This window comes from Microcaecilia unicolor, unplaced genomic scaffold (genome assembly GCF_901765095.1).
Source record: "Microcaecilia unicolor unplaced genomic scaffold, aMicUni1.1, whole genome shotgun sequence".
NCBI classification, from domain to species: domain Eukaryota; kingdom Metazoa; phylum Chordata; class Amphibia; order Gymnophiona; family Siphonopidae; genus Microcaecilia; species Microcaecilia unicolor.
The window spans coordinates 120872-130374 of NW_021962881.1; the positions used below are offsets into that span (position 1 = coordinate 120872).

Below are 9503 nucleotides of genomic sequence, written 5' to 3' on the forward strand. Positions count from 1 at the left end.
AAAAATGTCTACCCTGCAAAAATGACAGGAGCTGTTCCCACAAAGAATCATACATAATACTTCAGTATATATTGTAGCCTGCACCCACAGAAATACAGGCGAGTTTTCATAGGCTGCCTTGCTCTCCTGATCCTTTGATTTAAGAAACTCTGGAAAGTTCTTCCATCATCAACCGTGCCAAACACAGGATCTGTTACAGTGATCAAGATATATCATTCTGAGCTGCTAACAGTGCTCCCAACCTGTACATGCACATGGACAACTAAAGCCAAAATGAAGAGCCAAATTGGCATTTCTTGTCAAATAACTTCCTTTTCTTGGCATGCACGGATGATCCCTCATAATGCACCATTAACAATAAGGCAGGAACGTTTTAGTAACATACAGGACTTACTACGGTACAGATGAGCCACAGCATCTGAACTGCGCCCGTTAGTTTTGGTTCATTTACAATAAGTTAAAAAAATATACTTACTTTTAATACTAGGTGGCATTTTCCTAGTGCTTCAATATTTACTATGCTCTCTAAAGTAATACCACTTCTTCCGGAGAGTTTCCCCTGTAAAAACGTGCTGGTGGTTGTAGAGTATTTGTAGATGTATCTCTGCTCTTTGCGGAAATTCACCTGACTACAGCCTAAATGCAAACATTGAGAAGGACCAGTCTTAGTATGGAAATAATTCAAAATGTAAGCCTGAAAGGGAAACACATGTTAGAGAGAAAATCTTAAACTTCAGTTTAAGATTGAAGTTGATTTTCCCAAAGTCTTTATTCTGTTAACTTTGAAGTTAACTGCATAATTTATTTTTTGAATTTGGAGTCAACCAATACATAACTTTGGCCAAACATAAGGACCTGCACTGCCACAGGCCACTTTTTGCTGTGGCTTAGTAAAAGGGCCCCTATTCAAACATATAAATGGCAAGTGACCGACTCACCTGCAAATGCGCATTAGAGACTTCCCTCTCTGTCCCGCCCTCGCGTCAAGATGTGATGACGTCAGAGGGCGGAACAGAGAGGAAAACAGAGTCGGACTGTCGGACGCTGCCGCTGGAGCCTGGAAACGAACATCACGCGCACCAACCTCCACCCTCCCCGCCGCCGCTCCCGCCCCCCTCCGTATCAGGCCCCCTGCACTGACAGCGCCTCTCACCTCCGTGTGGAAGCGCTGCAGGCAGCAGCAGAGCGATCTGCTGCTGCCTGCAGCGCTTTCACACGAAGGTGAGAGGCGCTGTCAGGTCAGTGCAGGGGGCCCGGCATGGAAGGGGGAGGGAGCGGCGGCGAGGAGGGTAGTTGGAAATCTCGCCCATTTTAACGGGCTTAACGGCTAGTATTATATAAATACAGCCCCGCCATTCCCCTCCTATGCACTGCCCATGTGAACGCCCATGCCCCTGAGGATTTAAATCTTAGAACTGATGGCATAGATTACAACTTAGAACATTCATTGAAACTTTTTGGTATTACTTTGGATTATAAATTATCTATGGAAAATCATTTAATCATTTTATACAGAGTACATTTTGCACGTTAGGAAATGTGAGAAGTATTAGAAAGTACTTGGAACAGAATCATTTTAAGCTGGCAGGTCAATCGTTAATTTTGAATAAGCTGGACTACTGCAACATTGTTTATTTAGGGCTGTCAGAAACCTTGTTGAAGAGGGTTCAATCAGTTCAATATGTTGCAGTATGTCTGATCTATTCTTTGATTAAATCAGATAAGATAAAACCTTTTTTTTTTGGACTCCGCACTGGCTAGAATTTTGTTTAAGCTAGGTTGTTTGATCTTTAAGATCTTAAATGGACTAATTCCTTAATATATGGTTTATTTCATATGTAGACCCCTAGCTGGGAATAGAAGGGTGATATTGTTTCCCAGTGCTAAAGGTGTAATATTAAAGAAAATTAAAGAAAACTTTTACATCCTCATTTTCATACCAAGCTGCTAATCTATGGTCCACTCTACCTTCATAAAGACAATTCATAAATCCCAATAAATAAAATAAAACAAATAATGGGTGCCAAGTCACCTCAATAATTGTTAGCACCCAATTATTGATGGTTCAGAGCTCATTATTCAATTCATTTCTGCATGCATCTCGGGCACACACACAAATCTGGGCACATATATCTGGGGGCCATCTGTTATTTGAATTTCAGTGCTGTCAAATGTGTACATTTCTGATCCTGTTTCGTGGTAGTCCTATTATTAGGTTTCAATTTGCTGTTTTCAAGTTTACCTCATTTATTATATTTACTAGTAATAAAGGTCCGTTTCTCAAAGAAATGAAACGGGCGTTAGCAAGGCTTTCCTCGGAGTGTATAAGTTTGAGAGAGTGTGTGTGAGAGAGACAGAGTGAATGTGCGAGTGTGTGTGTGTGACAGAGAGAGAATGAGACGGGGTGCGAGTTTGTCTGTGAGAGAGAGTGTGTGCCAGGGGCCCCCCTCCCTCCCAGTTCGTGTCCCCCTCCCTCCGTGTTCCAGGGTCGTCCCTTCCTCCCTCCGTTCCTCTGAGCTCCAGGGTCGTCCCCCCTCCCTCCCTCCGAGTTCCAGGGTCGCCCCCCTCCGAGTTTCAGGGTCCCCCTCCCTCCCTCCCTGCCAGTTCTAGTGTCCCCCCTCCCTGCCTCCTCCCTCCCAGTTCCAGGGACGTTGTCCTTCCCTTCCTCCCTCCCTCCCTTCCAGTTCCAGGCCCCCTCCCTCCGATTTTTAAAAGCCATCTTCACTTACAAAGTCAGGGTTACGGCGGCGGCCAGCAGCGGTAAAACACATGCAGGCTTGGCCCTTCTCTCTCTTTCTTAGCTGTGGTCCCGCCCTTGCGGAAACAGGAAATGAGGGCGGGACCACAGCTGAGAGAGAGAAGGGCTGAACCTGCATGCGTTTTACCGCTGCTGGCCGCCGCCATAACCCTGACTTTGTAAGTGAAGATGACTTTTAAAAATCGGAGGGAGGGGGCCTGGAACTGGAAGGGAGGGAGGGAGGAAGGGAGGGGCGACGACACCCTCATGCATGTGACGTGCCCTTCCCTCTCACTGTTCCGCCCTCGACGTCATCACGTTTTGATGCGAGGGCGGGACAGAGAGAGATGGTGACAGACTGATGAACCTTACGAACCCTTCACTTCAGTGTGCCACGGTCAGCTTCAGAACGTTGGAGGTGCTTTTTATTATAGTAGATGTTTATACTTGGTCATTTTACTATTGCTATGCTGTTAACAAAATTGTAAGTTTTATGTTAAACTGTACCAAATAAAAAAATAAATATACAGAACCCATGGGTGCCTTACAGAATAGTGTTTAATTGCTTTGTTGCCGCTTACATGCATCAGTGCCAGTTTTCTGTGCATTTCTGTGTGCAAGTGGCCTGTAATTCTAAGCACCCTGTTATTCAGTTGCTCTTCATATGACCAAATCAAATGACATAGTCCAGCGTTTCCCAAACTGTGCACCGCGACACCCTGGTGCACCGCAGCGACCTCTCTGGGGTCCTGTGGCAAATCCCAACCTCCCTCCCACCCGAACCACTACTACACACAGGAGCGCAGCAGCGGCAGAAAAAAAATAAATAAATAAGCACGCGCAGGACTGCAGCAGCCTTCAAGCATCTGCTATCAGTTCTGCCGGTCCTCTACCCCCGGAACTGGAAGTTCACGTCAGCGGGGGCAGAGGTCCAGCAGAGCCGACAGAACATGCCTGAAGGCTGCTGTGGCCCTGCACTTGTTTTTGTCGGGGCCAATAGGGACAGGAAGTAGACGGCATTCAGGACTCAGAGGCGACTGCTAAGGAGGTTGGATGAAAACAGGAGACAGGATGAAGTAAAAAGAATTGAAGCCAATAGGGTCAGTAGTATCTGATTCCCTTCCCATTCAAAAAAAAAGCAAGCAAACCTATGAGCTGCTGCATCAGAATTGTCATTCTTTATTGTTGGTAGCATTTTTTATTTAATCTCACTTATATTTTTAAACACACTGGCTTGTGCAGCATACAGATGTACAAAGAGGAAGTATAATAATGGAATAACTTTTCATAGGTAGAACAGTAATTTGTTATAAATCGTAATCGGTGTGTTATTTGGAGGGGCTGGTTATAGGGACACCCTAGCACTGATATATTTGTGCAGATAAAAAGATGGAGACCTGTGTGGCTGCGGGGGGGGGGGGGGGGGGGGGAGCTGAAGACCTGTGTGGCTGGGGAGGCGGAGACCTGTGTGGTGGGGGGGGGGGGCGGAGGTTGAGGGGTGCTGCAAAAAGTTGCTCGGACCATAGGAGCCAACTTTTCAAAATTATTAGGGGTGCTAAGCCCAATGGAAATAACTGCTCCCTGGACACATACAAGGAATTTTCTCAATATTAGGGGTGCTCAAGCACCTACAGCACCTACAGAGTTGGCTCCTATGGCTCGGACACGAAGAGTGCCGTGAACTGAAAAAGTTTGGGAACCAATGACATAGTCTATGGTCAAAAGAAAAAAAGCAAGTCAACTCATATCACCAAAAGGTGATCTCTGTTCTACTCAAAAGTCTACTTGGCATTTTCACCTGAATCTGCACATCAAATTCAGCACAAATCTGAATTAGAAATACCCAACTGTCCTACTTACCAGCGCACTCTATAATACAGGAATCTTCCTTCTTTACATTCTCAAGGATTTCTACAAAAACACAGAATGATAACAAATGAAGAAATAGATGTTTTGATCCAGCAGTTACCGTCTACTGCTTTGAACTTTTAGCTTCACCAGAACAGCAATTAGAATCCAGCACTGTAAAGCTTCATTGGCAGCACTTTTATATCCCATCCCAACCTACATGGCGTGGCCTAGTAGTTAGAGCACTGGTCTTGCAATCCAGAGGTGGCTGGTGCAAATCCCACTACTGCTCCTTGTGATCTTGGGAAGTCACTTAACCCTCCATTGCCTCAGGTACAAACTTGATTGTGAGCCCTCCTGGGACAGAGAAATATCCAGTGTACCTGAATGTAACTCACCTTGAGCTACTACTGAAAAAGGTGTGAGCAAAATCTTAATAAATACATTAGGGGCCCTTTTACTAAGCTGTGGTAAAAAGTAGCCTGTGGTACTTTAGCCGCGTGAAATTGGTGCACGCTGGGCCATTTTTTTTATCGCAGCTAGGAAAAAGGCTTTTTTAATGGGGAATGCATACCCCCACCCTCCCACTCTGTCAGACTGTCAAAGTAATGCTTTGATGTCTCACTTATATATACTATCTGCTACCACATTTGCTTATTTCCGATCTGACGAAGAAGGGCAACCTTTGAAAGCTAATTAAGAAATGTATTAAGTTATGTCCAATAAAAAAGGTATCATCTTATTTTCTTTTCCATGTTTTATTTTGTTTGATTTATATTGATAACCTTTAATGGGGAAGTAAATGGTCATGCATTAAATTAAAAGTAGCATGCAGCTATTTACTGCCTGAGCCCTTACCACCACCCACTGACCTAGCAGTAAGGGCTCACACGAAACTAGCATGGTAATCATGCAGCGTGCGCTAATATGGCCGTGCTGCCGATTACCGCTGGGAACCCCCACATGGTAGTAAATAGAAAAATATTTTCTACCGCGGGAAACAGTGCATGCCAACTTCAAAATTATCACCAGGTGCCCTTACTACCCCAGCAGTAGTGTCAATTTGGTGCACACTACCCATACATTAGCCCTACCGCTGCTTAGTAAAAGGGTCCCTAGTCTTGTCACTGCATCAATCGTACTTGCCTGGGGGAGGTTCATAGAAACATGATGGCAGATAATTGCCAAATGGCCCATCCAGTCTGCCCATCCTCCGTAACCACTAATTCTTCCCTTTCCTAAGGGATACCAGTAGCGTAGCTACACAGGGCCAGGGGGGCCTGGGCCCCTGTAGATTTGGCCCTGGACCCCCCTGCCGCTGACCAACCTGACCCCCCCCTCCCGCCGCCAACCCGCCGTCGCCTGCCTTCGCTGGCAGGGGACCCCAACCCCCGCCAGCCAAGGTCCTCTTCTCGCAAAAGGCAGGACGTCAGAAACAGAAGGAAGCCCTTTGTGAGAAGAAGAGGACCTCGGCTGGCGGGGGTTGGGGTCTCCCGCCAGAAAAGGTAGGTGATGGCGGGTTGGTGGTGGGAGGGGGGTTCGAGAGGGTTGACGGCAGGGGGGGGGGCAAAGTCAGCAATGGCAGTGGGGTCGGCGGCGCCGAGGGGGGGGGCTAAAATGTGCCCTCTCACCTCGGGCTCTGGACCTCCCCTCCCGCCGAAGTCTGGCTACGTCCCTGAGGGATACTACATGCTTATCCCAAGCTTCCTTAAATTCTGACACAGTCCTCGTCTCCATGACCTCCACCGGGAGGCCATTCAACGCTTCTACCACCCTTTCCATGAACGAATACTTTCTTAGATTCCTCCTAAGCCTAGTTCCTCTTAAGTTCATCGTATGCCCCCTCATTCCAGAGTTTTCCTTCATTTGAAAAAGGCTCACCTCCTGTACATTAATGCCCCTAGATATTTAAATACACTAGTGCTAAGAAAACAAATGTTTAAAACTATTGGAAAACCTTGAGGGTAATGTATACTCAATGCAAATTTTAATTTAAAAAATAGCTGACAGTACAATAATAACTAGTAGCCTCAAATGTGCAATTAATAAGTCTGATATAATCAAAATTAAGGCTGGATTTACAAAAGTGTGCTACGGGTTAGCATCCTAATGCTGTTAACGTGAGTTATTAGTAAAAAGGTCCCACTGCAGAAAATAGAAACTGAAGTTAATAACAAGCCTTAATGTGTGTTAACACACCATAATGTGGCAGTGCTTTTCAGTAAATTCAGCTCTTAGTTATTTTGTTGCGATTCCACTGTATCTAAAACATTTCAGATTTGCAGATCATGCTTTTTCCAGTCAATAAGAAACAGCTGCACTGGCATCACACAAGATCTACTGGGTGTTCTCAAGAATTACATCTGTCCGACATGCTAAGATGCTTTTTAATTGCAGTCCAACTACAGATTTATATACTTTAATAAAGTTTCTGCTTCGGTGACTTTCCAAGGAGAACGATAAAGACTCCTTCATGAAAGATACATCAGAGAAGTTTGTTTTAGGGATATGATTTTCCTCCCGAAAAGCAACAGCTCACCACAGTGCATTTCCTTAAATGTACAATGCCTTTGAGTATTTTATTGCTCTGTCTTGCAAAAGTCCAAAAGGAAACCACTCACATACACACATACGTTAAACCTTCTTTCAGATTATGAATGTCAGGTATTAAGAAATGGATAGTTAAAATATATTCCATCTAGTGAGAAAAAACGTCTTTACTTTTTATTTTGCTCTCATACTTTTAAAACTAAATGTTCCCTTGCAAACCATCCCAATAAATTCTTACAGCATCAGTTCCTTGATCTTTTCAACTTTTTTTCTGTAGACTTGTGTTTTGTTTTTATGTAAAGCAGCATTCATAGCTGGTAGAGGAATCAGTTTTTGAATAAAGTTTTAAAAAACTAGAAAAACAAAACCTTTGCAGGACATACTGTACTGAGTTGTTCAATTTGCAAAAAAAAATGCATATATTAAAACATTCAAATAGCTGGACATAAACTTGCTTTGTTCGCCATTCTTTTGGCTGGACAGCTCAAAGGTATCACTCAAACTAGGGTCTCCAATTACAATACCCAATTAACTCTACATTCCTGCTGTCACATCTTTAAAACAAATAGAATATCTTAATCTAATACCTACAATTTTGGGTCAGCAGACCAGTCACAAATGATAGTTTTTGTTTATCGGACTAACTTAATAACTAAGCACATCTGGTTTGGAGCCTTTTTTTTTCTTTCATAAAAACATAAGAATTACCATACTGGGGCAGACCGAAGGTCCACCAAACCCAATATCCTGTTTCCAACAGTGGCCAATCCAGGTCAAGTACCTGGCAAGATCCCAGAACAGCACACCAGATTCTATGCTGCTTATCCTAGAATAAGCAGTGGATTTTCCCAAGTCCATCTTAATAAAGTTTTATGGACTTTTCTTTTAGGAAATTATCCAAACCTTTTTTTTAACCCCCCCCCCCCCCCTGCTAACTGCTTTTACCACATTCTGTGGCACGATTTTTTTTCTCTGATTCATTTTAAATTTACTACTTAGTAGCTTCTTTGTGTGCCCCCTAGTCCCAGTATGTTTGGAAAGAGTTAACAAGCGATTCACATCTACCTGTTCCAGTCCACTCAGTATTTTATAAATCTCTATCCTATCTCCCCTCAGCCGTCTTTTCTCCCAGTTGATGAGCCCAAGCCGCTTTAGCCTGTCCTCATAAGAATGTCATCCCATCCCCTTTATCACTATACTTTAATCCTAAACAAATTTCTTAGGTTCTTTTGTTTGTTTGTTTTTGGATTCTCCAGTTGCGACTTTATTGTTACTATTGTTCCAAGTTTTTTTGTTTGTTTTATTGTTATTGGGGGGGGGGGGCAGTTGCAAGATTGATTGAATTTTAGGGGAGGACAGTTGCAGAATTTATAGTGTGTAATTCACATTGAATACAAAGTACTGAACTGCTGCGCACAATCCAAGCTCCAGAACAAAGCAAACTACATTTGTGTGCGATCAAAGCGTATCATCACATCACAAACACAACCGGCACCTGTCGTCCTATTTCTATGGCTCTGACCAGAAACGAAATAAAGTGTGATGAGACAACTGTCAGCAGATACATCGGAGGAAGCAATACAACAGATACCGGCAGAACACCACCTGCAATCTTTAAGCATACCACCTGAACAATGAACAAGTATACATTCACACTTCCTCGTGATGCTTTAATTGTAAAGACTTCGGCAAATTTCCCAGCTGAGACGGCAACAAAGACCGCACTTATAAATCTTAAACCACAATTTACAACAGCGAGGAGCGCATACTTCGGGGCTTAAAGAACCTCTACTGCTGCAGAAACTCTAGCGGAGTTAAGAGAGCACGGGGAAACGGATCCTTTACTTACTGCCCAAAGCTCCTACCACAACAGCCCAGAGGAGTATGCCTGGATGGAGCCTCATGGCCTGAAGAAAGACAGAGAGATCAGCACCCCGGGTGAACACGTTGAGGAATAGTAGCATCAGTCCGCGGCACTGCTGAGAAGGTGCACGGAGCGCGCGAGGACTGGGGAAACCCTCAGCACCAGACAGCATCAGCCGCGCACCCCGCCCACACCCTGCAGGGAGCCCAGTGCTGCGCGAGGGGGTGGGAGGGAATAGAGATGAAACCACACAGCCAATAGATTCCTCGCACGGGCACAGTTGGATCAACCCCTTCTTCGAAAGGGAACCCTTCGGCCAATCAGAAAGCAGCTTCGACTCTAGTGTGAGGACGGCGGCTTTTCTACGATTGCGGGTCAAATCTGAGCAACAGGGTGGATAGAAAAAAAATAGTTAAATCTATCTACTTAACAACATCGGGTCATCATCCTACTATAATTTGGTAACAGTAATTGCTGGGTGCAAGTGCAATGGATTGGATTTAA

At 44.5% G+C, this 9503-nt stretch overlaps 1 long non-coding RNA gene across 1 annotated transcript; it reads right to left on the minus strand.

Annotated features, from left to right (window-relative positions):
- Positions 1 to 572: 572 nt before the first annotated feature.
- On the minus strand, positions 573 to 9073 carry LOC115458628. The gene is made up of 3 exons (XR_003940124.1): positions 8985 to 9073; positions 4598 to 4648; positions 573 to 636 (listed from the first exon to the last, which is right to left on the minus strand). It is a non-coding gene; the product is annotated as an uncharacterized LOC115458628 (long non-coding RNA).
- Positions 9074 to 9503: the final 430 nt, after the last annotated feature.